We start from the raw sequence: 17,774 nt of genomic DNA, 5'->3' as shown, positions 1-17,774 counted from the left end.
TTTTCTTGCTTGCTGACTTGCTAACTCAACTCATCACAATTTGAAGTTTCCTCAAATTTTTTGGTTCTCTCTTTGTGGGTAGCAAAGCTAGGTTTCCTAGTTCTTGCAACATCACCCACAAATTATTTTGACAGAGGTTTGCTGTCTTGAAGAGTTATGAGCTTGCTCTCTGCAGACGTCTCGGATTAGGTCACGATAAGGATGCCGTTAATTTGTTACCTTTGTTGCCTCTTCTCGAGCAAGATTGCAATACAATTGAGGGTTTATCCTTATCATCTGACTGCATATTGTCAATTCAAAAGAATTTTTTCAGCATTTGGAAACAAATAAATGAGTGGTATTGGCCTTCGCTTCAATGAGCATACATAATCTCATTTGTTTACCGACTGTTTTCTGATAATCCCACACATCCGTGTGCTAATCCAACGAGGGCATGGTTCCTCAAATGTCAGACCAACTTCATCTTCCTCATCCACAACTACTCCCCCACCCTCGCCCCCTCCTCCTCTCCCACCGCCACATTCAACTTCACCAACTTCAACCATAGAAGATGACTCAAAGGAATCGGTGCCATCAAATTTTGATGACCCTTCAAATGAACAGATAGAGTTATATCCCTTGGTAGAAGATGAAAAATTGGTGTAGAATGTTGTGGTAAACTATGAAGAAATTAGTGAGACCTTAAATGCTACTAGAAGTGCTTTTTTTATCAGAGTAGAGTGAGAAGGAGTCTCTTGATTATTGCAGGCAGTTTCAGGTAGGCACATGCAGTGGAAATGCTCTGACAATTGCATAATGTACTGTTGTGGGACACGGGAATTCACAACTGGAGGCTGTTGTGTTGTCAATAAATGCATTTCGAGAAGACCAAAGCAATGCTGAAGGTTTTCCATTACCTTCATGTAAGCCTGATGGAGGCTCCGTTGTTTTACTGATTCATCCTCACATGTACAGGGTATGTGAATGAATCAACCATCATTTGCTGCAATGAATCTGGATTGCAGTGGTCAAAGGTTAATTCTAGTCTTCCTTTTTCCACTCTCTCATCGTCATCAGCCATAATTCCAAGCTCCCGACATGAAAGGTGGGGCTTATCTCTTGCATCTAGCTCAATCCAAACAACAAGTGGATCCTCTTGCAACAGTGGAGGAGTGTAAAATCATCAAAGAGCTTCATCTCCAAGGTTGCAATTCGCCCATAATAAAATGAGAGAGAGAGAGAGAGAGAGAGAGAGAGAGAGAGAGAGAGAGAGAGAGAGAGATTTTGAAGTTGAAACTAGACACTCAAAAAGGTGTGGGGGTGCAGCGGATGGCTAAAGATGGGAATTGTCTCTTTCGTGCAGTAGAAGATCAGGTCTATGGAGATTTTGAAATTCAATCACCTATACTTTTGTCTTGAAGGCTATGCTTACATCTTGAAGGGATGTGGCTCTCTACAAGTGCTCGAGGAGCTTCCTATTCGGAGTGTAGACTCTTGGAATGCATTGGTCGTGGGATACGCACAACAGGAGTAGGGCCAAAAATCTCTAGGATGTTTTCAATTGCCTATCTAGAGTGTGGACACTTGCAATGCACTGATTGCAAGATTTTCCACAAGAGAAAGCTCTAGTCTATTTCAAGGAAATGAAACCACCTACACATTCATCTTGAAGACATGTGGCTCTACCCAAGATGTTGATATGGACACAAAGCTTCTCTCTCTCTCTCTCTCTCTCTCTCTCTCTCTCTCTCTCTCTCTCTCTCTCTCTCTCTCTCAGTTTCCAATGTTTTGTTTAAACTCAATTCAATGCGAACGCAGCTAACGAAGCACTCTAGTTTTAATTCTCGAGCTCTCAAGCCTCCACGTGGTGAGAGCTTTTTCTAGTATTTTTAATGCTCTCTCTCTCTCTCTCTCTCTCTCTCTCTCTCTCTCTCTCTCTCTCTCTCAGCATATGAGGAAAGAAGCAAGAAGGTTAAGGTATCACCTCAAGAAGAAAAGCCACTTAAGGAGGATGCAAGTCCACCCAACAAATAGGGACACATGATCTATGAGACCAACTCACGCTTGCGAATAAGCTTTTGGAATTGTAACGGGTATCCATGGAATGCAGGAATTGGCATTGATGAGCTTACCAATGACTCCGATGTGATACTTCTTGTCGAAACATGGGAGCATGATGCGCAACGAATTCTTGGATTTGACAAATACGATGTGCATTCTTTGATGTGGGCCAAAAATGCAAAGCAACGAAGAGGCCAAGGAGGCGTAGCATGTATGACCAAAAAGGGTTTGAAAGATGTTTCCATTGTCAAAGAAGATAAGTATAAACGCTACTTATGGCTGAAAATTAGCCCACCAAATGGTCAAGTCATGTTTGTGGCCGGTTGCTACATTCCTCACTATGACTCCAACTTTTATGCTTGCTTGAATATGGATAGAGATCAGCCCTTTGTTGAACTAGAGGAAGACATTGCTCATTACAAAGATCAAGGTGAAGTCATTGTTTTTGGAGACATGAATGCTCGCACAAATATGATAAACAACAAGTAGACATGCCGCATGTCTCAAGAAGAATGGATGACTCATACATGTATAATCGAAGTTCTAATGATGCAAAAGAAGTGGATCACTATGGAAAGTTACTTCTACATATGTGTAATAGTACCGGAATGCTCATTGCAAATGGTGTATCTCTATGGCAAGGCACCAATGACTTTACATGTAGAAAGCACAACGTTGTTAGCATGATTGACTATATGTTGTTCTCGGAAGCCACTCTAGAATGCATACAAAGCTTTACACTTGGTGAATGGAATCCGGAATCGGATCATAGGATGTTATGTATTGACCTCAAGTGTGGTAAATGGCCCAAGCATGTAGCTTCCAATCATGATGTGAATCATTTGTACCTACGTCTAGACTTCAAACGTGCACTTATATATGCTGATATGGTGGACCAAATGTTAAGCATGATAGAGCATCAAGAGAGCCCAACATTAGAATGCAAGTGGAAAGTTTTCAAAGAAGTAATTTTCTCTTGTGCGAAGGAATGCTTTTCGGTGAAACACATGTCTTGCAAAAGGTCTAAGAAGGGTAGCACCAAGAAGAAATGGTTTGACATGGAATGTAGTCAAGCCCGAAAACACTTGCTAAGATTGGATGCAATCAAAGACAAGGAAGTTTACTTGGAATGTTCACACACATACAAAGCACTTGTTCAAAAGAAGAGGAGAAGGTGGGAAGTCGAAAAACAACTTCTTTTAGCACAAGAGAAAGCACATGCATGTGGCAAGTTTTGGCAAAATCTAAAAGGCAAGCGCGTTGAGAGCTTTGGTGACTTGACTCTTGAGGATATGTATATGCATTGTAAGAATCTCTATGAGCAACCCAATGTTGATAAGATGGAGTGTTGTAGCTCCCTTCCGTTTATGTCTCCCTTCTTTACCATTGAAGATGTATGCCGCGCGCTTGAGAAACTTGCTACTCGTAAGGCAGGTGACCTTCAAGGTGTCAAGGCTGAAATGATTAAATGGACAAGCAAGAAAACACGATATTGGATATGCGATATGTTTAACCTTGCACTTCAGTATGGCATGCCTCATGATTGGAGTGCAAATTGGATCAAACCTTTGCACAAAGGAGGAGATGTAAACAATGTGAACAACTATCGCACTATAATGGTTGGTTCTTTAATGGCAAAGTTATTTGGATGTATCATGGAGATGAAGATAAGTGAATGGGCTGAAAAGAATGGCAAACGTGCACTTGGCCAAGCAGGTTTTCGAAAGCATCATAGCACTATTGATCACCTTGTCACTCTTCGAGTTCTTATGGAAGCGTCTCGATTGAAAGGAAAAAAGTTGTATTGTTGCTTTGTGGATTTCAAGAAAGCTTTTGACATGGTACCGCGAGGAAATCTTTGGAGACGTATGCAAAGCCTTCAAGTGCCGAGAGAATTTATGCATGCAGTCTTTTGCATCTACCAAAAAGTGATATGTCGATTACGTATGGGAGATGGAATTTCAGAATTTTTTGCAAGCACTATTGGTGTCAAACAAGGATGCCCACTTTCCCCAACCCTCTTTGGGCTACTCATTGATGAATTGGAATGCATGGTTCTTGACTTTATGCAGCAAGAAGGCATAGAAGAGGTTAAGATTGGAAATGCGGTGATCATGCTTTTGCTTTATGGCGATGATGTAGTGCTCTTGGCACATACCTTAGAAGATGCACAAAAGCTTATGAGTGTCTTGGAACGCTTTTGCCTACATAGCGGGCTGATCGTGAATAGATCCAAAACCAAGGTTATGCTTCTAAAGACCCTCAATGATGAAAATCCATGCATTGTATAGAACAATGAGAAACTTGAAGTGGTAGATCACTTCAAGTACCTTGGCCTTGAGGTTCCATCCAATCATAAATGGAAGGATTGTGCAATGCGTCGCTTGGAAGCCGGAAAGAGGGCCTATTATGCATTTGAGAACATGTGCAATGCAAGAGAGATCAAGTGTTGGGCTCTCAAAAAGTACCTCTTTGACACATTGGTGACACCGGTGCTTCTTTATGGAGTGGAGCTGTGGGGTGGAAGCATCGGGAAGTCTACTTGGAAAGAGTTTGAGAATGTCCAAAAGCGTTTTCTCACCAAATTTCTCCAAGTCAAGACACAAACACCCTACATGCTCTTACTTCTTGAGTCCGGATTGCTTCCCATTGAGGTCTTGGGCATGCAAAGGGTTGTGGAGTACATGCGTAAGACACAACGTAGCCCTTTGCATCGACTTCCTAGAATCGCATATGAAGCAAATCAAATGGTTCAAAAGACATGCAAGAGCAAAATACTAAGTTCGGGGTGGATGCTTGATATCAAGAAATGGTTTGGAAGATGGGATGCATGTCACTTGGTCAAGGATGCGTCAATCGACTCCCAAGTTAATGAGGCCTTCTTACAACGCCAATGTATCACGGCTTGGGAGAAATCCGGAGGTTCTCGCTTCAGCCATTACACCACACACGTTGCCCCAAACTACAAATCTCTCTTCTTCTCGGAACGAGGTAACCGAACCCATTCCTACATCCTTGAGCCCATCCCGTTGAGTGCGATCCGCACCATTGCCTCCATTCGTCTTAGCTCCCATTCTCTACGCTGCGAGACAGGACGTTGGGGCACTGGCGAGGAGTGTCATCGACTTTGCACCTTATGCCCTCGTCAAGTGCGAGAGAGTGAGTACCACACACTACTTGAGTGCTCAGCTTTTGACCACATTAGGTCCTCTTTTCCCCATATATTCAGCCATGATCTCTCCCTACATACCTTCCTCTCCCAACCACGATGTGGACTCTCTATTGCGACGCTCATTTCAACCATTTTTGAGCATCGAGAGTCACTTATGAACTCCACTCACACCACGTGACATGTTCATTTGGTCCCATAGGTCATATTTGACCTCCCAGGACGATAATAGAACTATCTATCTATCTCTCTCTCTCTCTCTCTCTCTCTCTCTCTCTCTCTCTCTCTCTCTCTCTCTCTCTCTCTCTCTCTCTCTCTCTCTCTCTCTCTCTCTCTCTCTCTCTCTCTCACACACACACACACACACACACACACACACAAGCGCGCACACATTCCTGTTTTTCAGTTTTCCAAAAACAATCACTATTACATTGTTAGTCAGAGGCTGTTGTCGTTAGCGTAGCAGCCTCTTTTTAATTCTCGAGCTCTCAAGCCTCCACGTGGTGAGAGCTTTTTCTAGTATTTTTAATTCTCTCTCTCTCTCTCTCTCTCTCTCTCTCTCTCTCTCTCTCTCTCTCACACACACACACACACACACACACACACACACACACACACACACACACACACAAGCGCGCAAACACAGTCCTGTTTTTGAGTTTTCCAAAAACAATTACTATTACATTGTTAGTCAGAGGCTGTTGAAAAAAGATGTTGTGGCCATATCAGCGTGCTTGGCACTATCTTAGGCGATAAAAGCTCTGACCACGTGGAGGCTTGAGAGCTCGAGAATTCAAACGAGGCTGCTACGCTAACGAAGTAGTATTTTTAATGCTCTCTCTCTCTCTCTCTCTCACACACACACACACACACAAGCGAGCAACAGTCCTGTTTTTCAGTTTTCCAAAAACAATTACTATTACGTTGTTAGTCAGAGGCTGTTGTTGTTAGCGTAGCAGCCTCTTTTGAATTCTCGAGCTCTCAAGCCTCCACATAGTGAGAGATTTTTCTATTATGTTTAATTTTCTCTCTCTCTCTCTCTCTCTCTCTCTCTCTCTCTCTCTCTCTCTCTCTCTCTCTCTCTCTCTCTCTCTCACACACACACACACACACACACACACACACACACACACACACACACACAAGCGTGCAAACACAGCCTTGTTTTTCAGTTTTCCAAAAACAATTACTATTACATTGTTAGTCAGAGGCTGTTGAAAAAAGATGTTGTGGCCATATCAGTGTGCTTGGCACTATCTTCAGCGATAAAAGCTCTGACCATGTGGAGGCTTGAGAGCTCGAGAATTCAAACGAGGTTGCTACGCTAACAAAGTAAAGATGTTGTGTCCATATCAGCGTGCTTGGCACTATCTTAGGCGATATGTATGCAAAGCGGGGGCCTCTCTCCAAATGCAATCACCTATCTGTGCATCTTAAAGGCATCTAGCTCTACACAAGATGTTGATAACTTTGTTAGCGTGGCAGCCTCTTTTGAATTCTGGAGCTCTCAAGCCTCCACGTGGTCAGAGATTTTTCTACTACTTTTAATGCGCTCTCTCTCTCTCTCTCTCTCTCTCTCTCTCTCTCTCTCTCTCTCTCTCTCTCTCTCTCTCTCTCTCTCTCTCTCTCTCTCTCTCTCTCTCTCTCTCTCTCACACACACACACACACACACACACACACACAAGCGTGCAAACGCAGTCCTGTTTTTCAGTTTTCCAAAAACATTTACTATTACATTGTTAGTCAGAGACTGTTGAAAAAAGATGTTGTAGCCATATCAGCGTGCTTGGCACTATCTTAGTCGATATGTATGCAAAGTGGGGGCCTCTCTCCAAATGCAATCACCTATGTGTGCAGGCATGCAAGCTCCGTGAACGACATCACAATAGAGACATCAGCGTTTCCATTCCTGTTCCCTTTTGAGAAAGGTCGGTATGATGGTAAAATCAACTTCAGTATATATGTAAAGACACGTGCATCGACTCTGTTCTCCGTTTACACCCTGTACAAGCCATACCTGCTCATAATGTACCAACTAAAGCACGTTGTGTTGGGCTATGTGCAACACCACTTGGTTAGATATGAGGTCCAAAATATAGGATCACTGCATGCTCATGTCATACTGTGGATGCATGAAGAAGACAGAGCGCAACTATTTGCTGAGATAACTGCATACATCCCGCCAGAAACTAGCTTTGTGGTTTTGCCAGAAGTAAGCCGCCTCCGAGAACTCGTACTCAGGAAACAACTTCACAAGTGCCGTACAAGTTGTTACCACGGTCATGGTTCCCATAGAGCGGACTACAACAACCAACTCGAACTCACAATCCTGCAATAGTAGATATTGGCACCAAGCTACCTTAAATTTTCATCAATAAGGAAAAATTTGGCCAACAAAAGCACTGCCTTTTGAGGATGGTTTTGACACGACTTCATCAAACATTCTACCAAAGGCTTCCCATCTTTCGTGCTCACCAAAGTTTTTTGTAATCGTCAATCTCAAATCTTTTGAACCTCAAAATATACCGTAAATTTTGTGAAGGCGTGCTCCATACTATTGAAGAGTGACTTCACAACTACCTTTGTAAAACCCTTTAAGGACTAGACACTACCCAGTCACCTGGGTAAGACCTTCCTCTCACCACACATGGAAGTACACCATCATGGGAGAAAAGGAGATCGATAAATTCAACGGCCATGGTTTCCACACATGGCAGGCAAAAACCAAGGGCTACTTGATGCAAAAGCAGCTATGGTTCGTCATTAAGCCGCCAAATGACGATGACAGAGTGGAAACACGATAGAACTTAGCGTAGTTTGCAGCTTAAGATGAGCAAGCTCTCGGCATTCTGCTCACATCCCTTGACGCCAACTTTGTGCATTATTTAGATAATTGCACCACTGCACATGATGCTTGGATAACTTTAAAGAGGCATTTTGGTGCTATTGCCAAGCATTCTAAAAGTGCATTAAAAATGCAACTTTTTGGATACTTATGGAGCCTGAAGAAGACGTGTCATCTCTAATCAATAGGCTCAAAAATATTTGCTCACAGTTGACATATATAAAATTCCCAGTAGATAATGAAGACCAAATTGTTGTGCTTCTCAAAGCAGTACCAGATGCATATTTTGGCCAAATTGTAACAGTACTTAAAGAGAAAGTCCCAATCCCCAAAATTGAAGATGTAATAAACTCTCTTCAAGAGCATGAAAAGAAACTTAAAGGCAGTCAACAACAGTTAAATGGTGCATATGTGGTCTCATCCAAACTGCTACAACCGCAATCACAAAATGAACTTAAAGTGCACACACTGTGGCAGAACAAATCACCTTTCAAAGGATTGTTATGAAATCAACCCTTGTCGCATTTGTGGCAAAAACAACCATGCTACAAAATATTGTAGATTCAACAATAGATCTTCACAGGTTACCAATCACAAAGAACATTTCAAAAATCAAAGAAAAGGAAAAATCAACCTTGCCACCGCCTCTAGAGATTATGACGAAGATAACAACAACAATATTGGCTTGATTTATGATGATGTATTGTGAGCATTCTCTCAATTGTAGCTTACCCTCTATTTGTGTCAGGGGAGGCTTGTATGGCCCACACCCTGATGTTTTGTATGCCTACACCCTCTGTGTCTAGGGGAGGTAACTTTGTGTACAAGGGGTGGCTTGTGAATTGTGTGCCTCACCCTAGTGTGTTTTGAGGGGAGGATACTGTGAATGATATCAACCAAAACCCACTTAGGGGAAGATTGTTGGGATGCGAGGTTTTGTTGCATCTTTTGTGTGAACAACCCCTTCCACCTCATGTGTCAAGCCATGTGAAGAGCCTCTTATAACCTTGGTAACAACCTTTGTGTAAAGAGAAACCACTTGTATTTGTGCATGGGCAGCCACATCTTGTGCTCATGTGTCAAAATATTGTCTATTTGTATAAACCTATATAGAGACACATTCTGCTAAATAATATCAAGGTTTATCATTTGCAATATACCCTATTGTATTTTGCAATAGTTTCTCTCACTAGCTCTACACTAACCTCTCCAAGCATACCATTAGCATGAATGGCACACTAACCTATCCACCATGACTTACAATATCACCAACAGAGTTATTATCTAGGTTGGGTTGTGGATCTAAATGTTCCTCCTCTATTAGCACCTCCAGGATCCCTAGCTCCATCCATCTGTGTAAATTGTGGTAGCCCGACTTTTAGTTCTCCATTGAAGAAAGATCGAAGAGCTAAGAATAGCTCGGGGTCTCCATATAGTATAGACATGATGGTGGTTCTACCTTTTAAAGCCATGAAATCCATCAATTTGGCAATATTTAACGGCACTTTTTGGGCTTCAGTCCCTTCACATGGGAAAGATGGGCTCTCCATTTCTTCGATAGGATCAAGTAATCCCTCTGTAAACATTCTCTCCAACAAGAAGGGAGTACGTTCACTTTTCAATGACTTAAAGTCAGTTTCTTCTTGGATAACACTAGGTATGGCTAGGGGTCTATGGTCTTTGTGAGGTTTTTTCACGTAGGGAACATTGTGTCTGTAATTTGGATCTGCATAGGTGTTGGCTCTAGATCCCTTTGGGTCTCTTCCACCAAACCCATAAATTGCTTGACTTGCTCGACTTCCTCTATAGGGTTTGGGTAAGTTCTTATCTTCTTCTTGGGTTCCTTAGTTCCTGGCTATTGTGGCTCATGATGATCTTCCTTGGGTCGTCATCAGTCCCTATCTTGGTCTTTGAATTGGGGTCACTTTGCTGCTTTTTGTGATCTCTTCCTTTGTGTTTTCTTCTTCTTCTGAGATTGGGCGTTGATGCTATGTCTCTTTCTTTAAGAATATAATTTTGGTTTTGGAGCATCGATCGTGTGAGTACATTTATTGGTACCACAAGTATACTTTGTGATGGCTCTTCGGTAACCTCAATTAAGTTCAATGGCATGATCTTTGGTTCATTTGGATTATTAGGACATTGGGCAATCAAATGATCTATTCCACATCGATTACACATGAGTATCGGCATGGTAGTTATACTCACATCGATCGTGAGTACATTTATTGGTACCACATGTGTACTTTGTGATGGCTCCTCGGTAACCTCAATTGAGTTCAATGGCATGATCTTTGGTGCATTTGGATTATTAGACATTGGGCAATCAAATGATCTATGCGACATCGATTACACATGACTATCGGCATGGTAGCTGTGCTCGCTTGTTGATTGGTTTGCATTAGTGGGGCATTCGTTTGTAGTCTAATAGGACACTCGGCTACACGATGTGGACCCCACACTCATAGCATTGAAGAGGTGGTCTCTTGGCAGTGAAATTGATATTTTGGCCTCTTGCTGCAAGAGCAGCTACTTGATAGATATGTTTGACTTGTCCCCAATAGTCCTCGATATAGTATTGTGGACTTTCTTCAAGTGCATCAATCCCATAGGCAACATTGGGTTCTAGCTCATCCTCGCAATCCACACAAGCAGTATTAGATGACTCACAACCCACTTGATTCATAGAAATGATTCTTGGAGGTGGGGGTTGTAGTCCTAACAGAGGAGGTGTGTTGTTTGAACAACATTTTATGCACTAGGGACCATGTGTTGTGACGGTTGTTCAAGATGTGGGGCCGGCATCAATGCAGGCACTCGAGGTGTGTCCGTGCTAAGGTTGGTATATTGGCCATCACGCATTTCAATATTATGCAATCCGTGGCTTGATGACCATACCTCCCACATGCACTGCAATTCCCATTAAATTTTACTCTAAACGTAGGGCATTCACTAAGGACATTCACTAAGGACATTCACTGATACTATGTGGACCAAAGCAAACTGAGCACTGATGTTTCTCCCTTCTTGGATACATATGATTGTTTTGTGGAGCACGATTATCTCTAAGACTTTCTTAAATGGCCTTAGTGAGATTTACTAAAGTCATATGAGATATCTTTGGCTCTTTAGCAATAGGCTTTATGGTCATTGGCTCATGCCCCGATGCTTGCGAGCTAGTAGATTTAGGCTCAACAGACACTCTTTCTCCTTGAATCATTAAATTTTCCTCCAATTGGATTGCATTGGTGGTGGCTGCTTCCCAAGTGGTGATAGCTCTAATGACTAGGCCATTGTAGATATCCTCATGTCATAGTCCCCTAATGAATCTATCAAGAAATTGGTTATTATTAAAGCGCTCATTTGGATTACAAGAAGAATTCAAATGCTTCAAGAGACTAATAAAGTCTCTCACCGACTCCCCTTCCTCTCATTGGGCTTTTTGGAACTGAGATGCTACACTCCAAAGTACTCTCTCTCGTATGTACTCTTTCAAGAACAGTCTCCTAAGAGTAGGGTAAATCATTTTTTCTTCCACCCTTACCTTCCCACTCAAGGTCAGGCGTAAAGTATTACTCTTATGCAGGTCATTGTGTTCTCCTAGGAAATTGTATATTTGTTCAAATACTTTGATATGCTTTCTCACATCCCCATCTCCACTAAATTTTTGTGTGAGCTTGGCTATTTGTATTGCCTTACTTCTAAGCTCTCTATTAGGCGTGTTATGCATATTTTCAACAATAGATTGATCAAAAGCTTGAGCAAATGTTGCCAAGTCACCCAACTAAGCAAGTATAGTGGGGATAGGTGCTCTCAGGACTGCATGTGTGTTAAGAGACAAATCGAACGGGCGTCCACCTGGTCGGACACGTAGTCAGACACCACATTTGTACTCTATTAGTTTTTTTGAGCTAGTGTAGTAATACTCTGTGTAATCCTGATGTAGATCAATTCCTTGAGTTGTAATGCTGTAATGATATTTGTAAAGATCCATGTGAGTCGGCCATTGGCCATTTAGAATTCCCTAGGTATAAAGGTCAATAACTTTAATGTGAAAGGAGGTTTATCTTTAGAGAAGAAAAAAGCTTTGTTGCACATACGCTCAAGCGACTACGAAGCTCCAACTTGTAATCATCGGAGCTATTGATTGGGTAATCTGTTTTCAGTTTTGAAACTTGCATTATGTTCCTCTCTCTTTGCTCTTTCATTTAAGTGTAAGCATTGTCAATTTTGTTGAGGTTTGCGACTATGCGTCTGTGAGCCTAATCTTCATATTGAGTGCTTAAATCATCGTTTTTAGTCATTTTGACCATAGGAGAGCGTTCCTAGACCATAGGGTGATATTTTTGGTATATTTTGTTGCAGTTTTCAGGACCTTTTTCATGATGCATCATGATTTTGGTACCTTGTCCGACTGCGACTAGACTTGGTAGGATAGTGCCCTTAGGTGTCCCAGACCTCCTCCTTAAGTTTTGTTGCGTTTTGAGACCGTTGAAGTGTCAAAATGGCATGATAACTTAGAGTTGTGAGAAAGGACATAGGTAGATTTCCCTGATCATTGAGTGATTGATTTGCTTGCTGAGTTGTTGTGTTGGCTTGTTAGGTTCACTGCTTGAGATTGACGATCTCAAAGAGTCTCCATGCCCCATCTGAGTCACTTCCCTGAGTATTGACATTATGTTAGTACCAAAAAGCTATGCTGCAAACGTCCGTCACGGTGACCCTCTAACATTGGCACTGTTGACGGGGATATGATCTTTAGATATGGTGAGTGACCTAGTGCGTATTTAGAGCATTCTTTTTGAAGATTTGTCTCTCCGTTCCATTTACACTTTAGTAGTGAAGCAGCTAGACACGGGGTTTAGTGCTTGGTAGAGTCTAGAAGTCGATGACTTGCTAGATCTATTCTTGATGGGTAAAGAGGGTTGTGAGTGAGATATCCAAAAAAAATTAATTCTTCGATTTTCTCTATGCTTTTAGAGTGTTGTACCATTTTTCGTTTCGACTTTATTTTTTATTGTTCTGTTTGTTTTTTATTTCATGTTTCATTTCAGTACTTAGGAGTAGGGTAAATAGAAACTAATACCATCAAATTTGAGCTAAAAGATGAAGGAAAAATGAGTGAAAACCATATTTTGGCCGAAATAACCATAACTCTGAAATTCTAAAAAATTGATGGTAGAGACCTCAAAAGTGATCCAAATTCAAAAATCTGTGGATCAAGGGCATCAACAGACTCTCTAGAAGCAATCTAGAAATTTTGGCCAAAATCTGTGGAGGAACACGGATCGTGATCCATGTACCCCAGAGCCCATTTTTGGTGAAAAGTGATCAGTGACATTAAGCATCAGTGGGATATTGCTTTGATTAAGTTTTCTTAAAAGAAAAACTCAAAAACCACATCAAAATTGACTATTAGCTCAAAAATAGCAAAACAAGCAAACACAGAAGTTGGGTTTGGGATTCAAATTCAAAAAGGGTTGAGATTTGGATTCTACATGGAATAGAGACCCAATATAACAAAATTCATGAAAAAATGTAGTCCAACATGGATCGCGATCCATGTACCTTTTGACATTTGTGGCTGATATTTGACAAATACATCCCTGATAACTAGTGGAACAACTTTGCCAAAAGGGACCATGTCAAAAAATTGAAAAAAGTTGGTCAAAATAGCCAAATACAAAAACTAGTCAAAAACCGAAAGAAGATAGAAAAACTCACTTTTGATTGGGAAAAATTTGTCCAAATCCAAAAAGAAGTGGTGAAATAGACTACTGATACTGCTGGTAATCATCAAGCCAAATTTGGTGTTCAAATGTGATGGAACATGGATCGCGATCCATGTACCTCATGAAAAAATTTTGAAGGCTAAGATTTGAGCAATAGGTAGCTGAGACATAGACAAACACTTTTCCCAAAAGAACTATATGCAAAAAAGTTGCAAAAAGTGGTCAAAAGAACCAAAAACATAACATTGTCAAAATTGTCATAGCAAACTGTAGAAGTCTGTTTTGGTTGGGCACAACTGATTCAAATTCAAAAAGATATGTGGAGCAAGCTACAAATATCACAAGCTATCAGCACACCAAAAATTTAGATCCAAAAGTGGTGGAACATGGATCGCGATCCATATACCCGTGAGAAATTTTTGGAGAAAAACTTTTCCAACTTGTAGCACAGACCATTGTGAACAAAAGTCCCCAAAGAATTTTTGTCAAAAAAGTCTAAAAAGTGGGTCAAAGGGGCAAAAAACAGTTCAAGGTGAAAATCCTAAAACAGCCTTGTGAATTGACTTTTGTCTGACCTAAACAAGTCCAAATCATACAACAACCATATATCAGAGATCCAAGAGACCAAGGACAAGCTGCGTGCCAAGTTTCAGTGCAATTTGACACATAGGTACATGGATCACGATTGATACGAAACTTGCATCATAGCCAGAGGACATCACAAGAAGTCTAGTGGTCTTTTCAAAACTGAATTTGGATACCAAAATCCCAGAACTACAAGTATGTTGAGCAAGTACCGGAATTGACCTAACTTTCAATTCAGAGGTCCATTTTCAAAAAAATTGATACCATAGGACCTCCTAATCATGCTGAATCTGATGGTACCAAGAGAAGTCAATTTGGGCTCCAAACGTGGATCGCAATCCATGTACTCATAGTGACATCTTGACCTAAAACTGTTTATATCAATAGTGCATACACAATGAAACATATCCCCAAGTCTAGTTTTGGAAAAAATATAACAAATTTGGGTCAAAAGGGATCAAAACAGGTGACTAACTAAAACCCGCAGTGCAGACCTAGTATTGGCTATTTGACCTATCAAACCAAGTCCAAATCCAAAAAGATTTGAGATTTATCTTGTGGACATAGAGTGCAACAAGCTGCCAAGAGATCAAGTCCAGATGTGGTTGAACATGGATGGCGATCCATGTACCTCAATCTCAACATTTGATGAAAATTGGTATATAGTCTGCATATGACCTTGTCTACATACAATCAAAATTTCGGAAAATTTGGGAAAACATTTCGACAGAGGAACATGGATCGCGATCCATGTACCTCACGTACTGGGGGTATCTGACTTGGTGATCTTGTAAACATACTTGAGGATAGCCCAAATCTCAAGTTTGAGCTAAAACTACCTTCGGCAGGCCAAGATACAGCCAAAGTTCCTGTGTTCTGGCCCTGAGATTGTTGAGTGCTGTGTCAAGTGTAGTTCACTAAAATTGCTCTAACTTTTGATACACAACTCCAAATTGAGTCAGATATAGCCAAGAAGAAAGCTGAATTTTTCTAGGTTTCCTAATTCCAAACTTTTAGGGTATCCCAAGACCAGTTTCCAGATACCAAAATATCACAAATTCCTTACTTTTGAGAGACCTGATCAGGGGCAGCAAGGGATAAGTTGCACCAAGCCAAAGTGCACTTGTCAAGGACTACCTTGAGAGTTTTGAGTGAGTCTTTTATTATGACAATCATCCGCCACCAGGGTTTTATACTCCATTCAGAGACATGAAAAAGGCTAGAAACACTACAATGCCTTCACCAATGGGATTGGGAGAATACCTAGAGGAGAGGCATCCTCTTATCAACAAACCGAATGTGAGATTCAAGAGATTTAGTGAAGCCATGTGAGTGCTTACAGATTATGCTCACGAGGGAATATATAGATTCACAAACAAGTATCCATATATCTTCTACAAGTGTGTAGAACCCAATGCTAGAGAGTTGACCACCCATAAGAACCTCTATGCATTCACGTATATAGATGCCCATGAAGTGCACATTTTGATGGTATATAGGTATGGAAGAGAGTACAAACTTGTCAATCCAATTGACCTAGAGAGATACACATATGAGGGTACTCCAATCTCTACTTACTTTCAGCCAATAATGATGCCAGAGCACATATCAGAGAGGATTCCACCGGGATTTCGTCCAAGACAAGAGGAGAGAGCGAGAGACATCTTTTGAAGAGACCACGACTTGGTTAAATTGGTGATTGAACCACAATGATTAAGACCATATCAAGTGGCTCAATGTGTCAAGACAAAGTATAGTGGGTCAAGGGATCCATATGCTCATGTCTCACTCTTCAAACAAGTTTTCAGAGCTAAACAGATTGTGGATTTTCATACTCAATATGAAAAATTTGGATTGACATTAGAAGGAACGGCTTTGACGTGGTTCCAACCTCTTAATAGAGGTGATTTCCCAAACATAGCACAACTCTTACAAGAGTTTGTAGAGGAGTTCACAAAAAGGGGAATCAAACATAACATAGTGTCACATATCTATGCATTCAAAAAAAAAAGACAAAAAGGTGAAGGAAGCTTTGCTTCACTTCAAACAATACATAGAGATAAGTCGTGTGAGAGAGCTACCACAAGATGAGAGGCTATCAGTTCTCTTTATAGAGGGCTTGAGGAATGAAACTCTCAAAAAGGACCTACATTTGAAGGGATGCACGACATTTGAGCAAGTCACTAGAGAAGCTCTATATCTAGTTTTGACAATTGTAAGGCCTATGGAGAGGTGAGTGAAGATGCATACAACACGACTAATAGTGCCTCATCTCCGAAGAGGGAACCAACAACAAAGAGAGATGTTCAAACTCCTTGGGAACTAATCATTGATCAAGTGGTCGAGAAGATAATTAGAAGAATAAACCAAGGCTATAAACAAAACCTAGATGTACAACATCCTCAATTGAGGAGATGTAATACTTGTGGAGGGGATCACACCACTCCATGGTGTAGCACTTAACCAAAACTACAACATATTCTAGGGTAGCAACCGCATCTTTTGAATGATGGTAGAGTAGTAGTCAACTACGATCAACCAACGTATGTTCCACAACCTATAAGAAATCAGTACTCCATGGATGCAATTACGCTCATATTCATAGCCAATCAAGACTATGGCTCAAAGAACACTCTTACCAGGCAAGAACAACCATTAGCTCGATGACCAGCTGTGAAACAAGAAGGTCCATGCTGCGAGTGTGGAGGTGACCATTGGGCACAAAGTTGTCCACAAGGGTCCAAAAATAGAAATATTTGTATTCTGTGAACGTTGTGGGAGAGACCATCTACGCCAACACTATGCTAAAATTCCTGACTACAAAGGAAAAGCAACAATGAATGTTGTAGGCGTGATGCCTTCTTCAAGCGGGTCCGAGGTAGAGCCTGCCATTCCTTTGAATGTGATGACTTGAGCTCAAGCTCAAGAAGCTGCCAAAAATGCACCCATTGAGGAGGATCCCACCTTGGCACCTCAAAAAGAAATCGAAAACTTATCATTGAGAACTACAAGAAAATCATGGAAATCCAAACGAGACAAAATAAAACCAAAGAGGATGAAGGAGAAAATAGCTTTAGAAACTAAACTGAATCAAATAAAAGAACATCTTAGACAAGAGCAAGAAAGCAAGAAAAACATAAAAGGACCTAAAGAGTCAAAGACTAACTCGGGAGGTTTACTCTTGGTCGACAAAGTCTTTGAACCTTTAGATACAATTTTGAAGGCCTATGAAGCTAGGCTAAAACCCAATCAAACCCAAGAAGATAGATGGCTAATATATCCTCATCTAGCGTATGGAAAAAAGAGGTTGCAAATGTGCAAGGAGCTCATCCACAAGGCCCAAGCTCTCAAGGAACCACATATTCCAGATGCTCCAAAAATGGAGGTGCTAATCCTAAAAAA

The 17,774-nt window shown here is 41.1% G+C and overlaps 1 pseudogene; it reads left to right on the top strand.

The window, feature by feature from the left end:
* The first annotated feature begins 411 nt into the window (after nt 1–411).
* Nucleotides 412–1,398, top strand: LOC147462404 (uncharacterized; annotated as a pseudogene).
* The last annotated feature ends 16,376 nt before the right edge of the window (nt 1,399–17,774 follow it).

The sequence above is a fragment of the Adiantum capillus-veneris genome, chromosome 2 (assembly GCF_014529385.1).
Source record: "Adiantum capillus-veneris isolate H3 chromosome 2, ASM1452938v2, whole genome shotgun sequence".
Taxonomy (NCBI): Eukaryota; Viridiplantae; Streptophyta; class Polypodiopsida; order Polypodiales; family Pteridaceae; genus Adiantum; species Adiantum capillus-veneris.
This window is presented reverse-complemented; position numbering and strand designations above follow the sequence as displayed.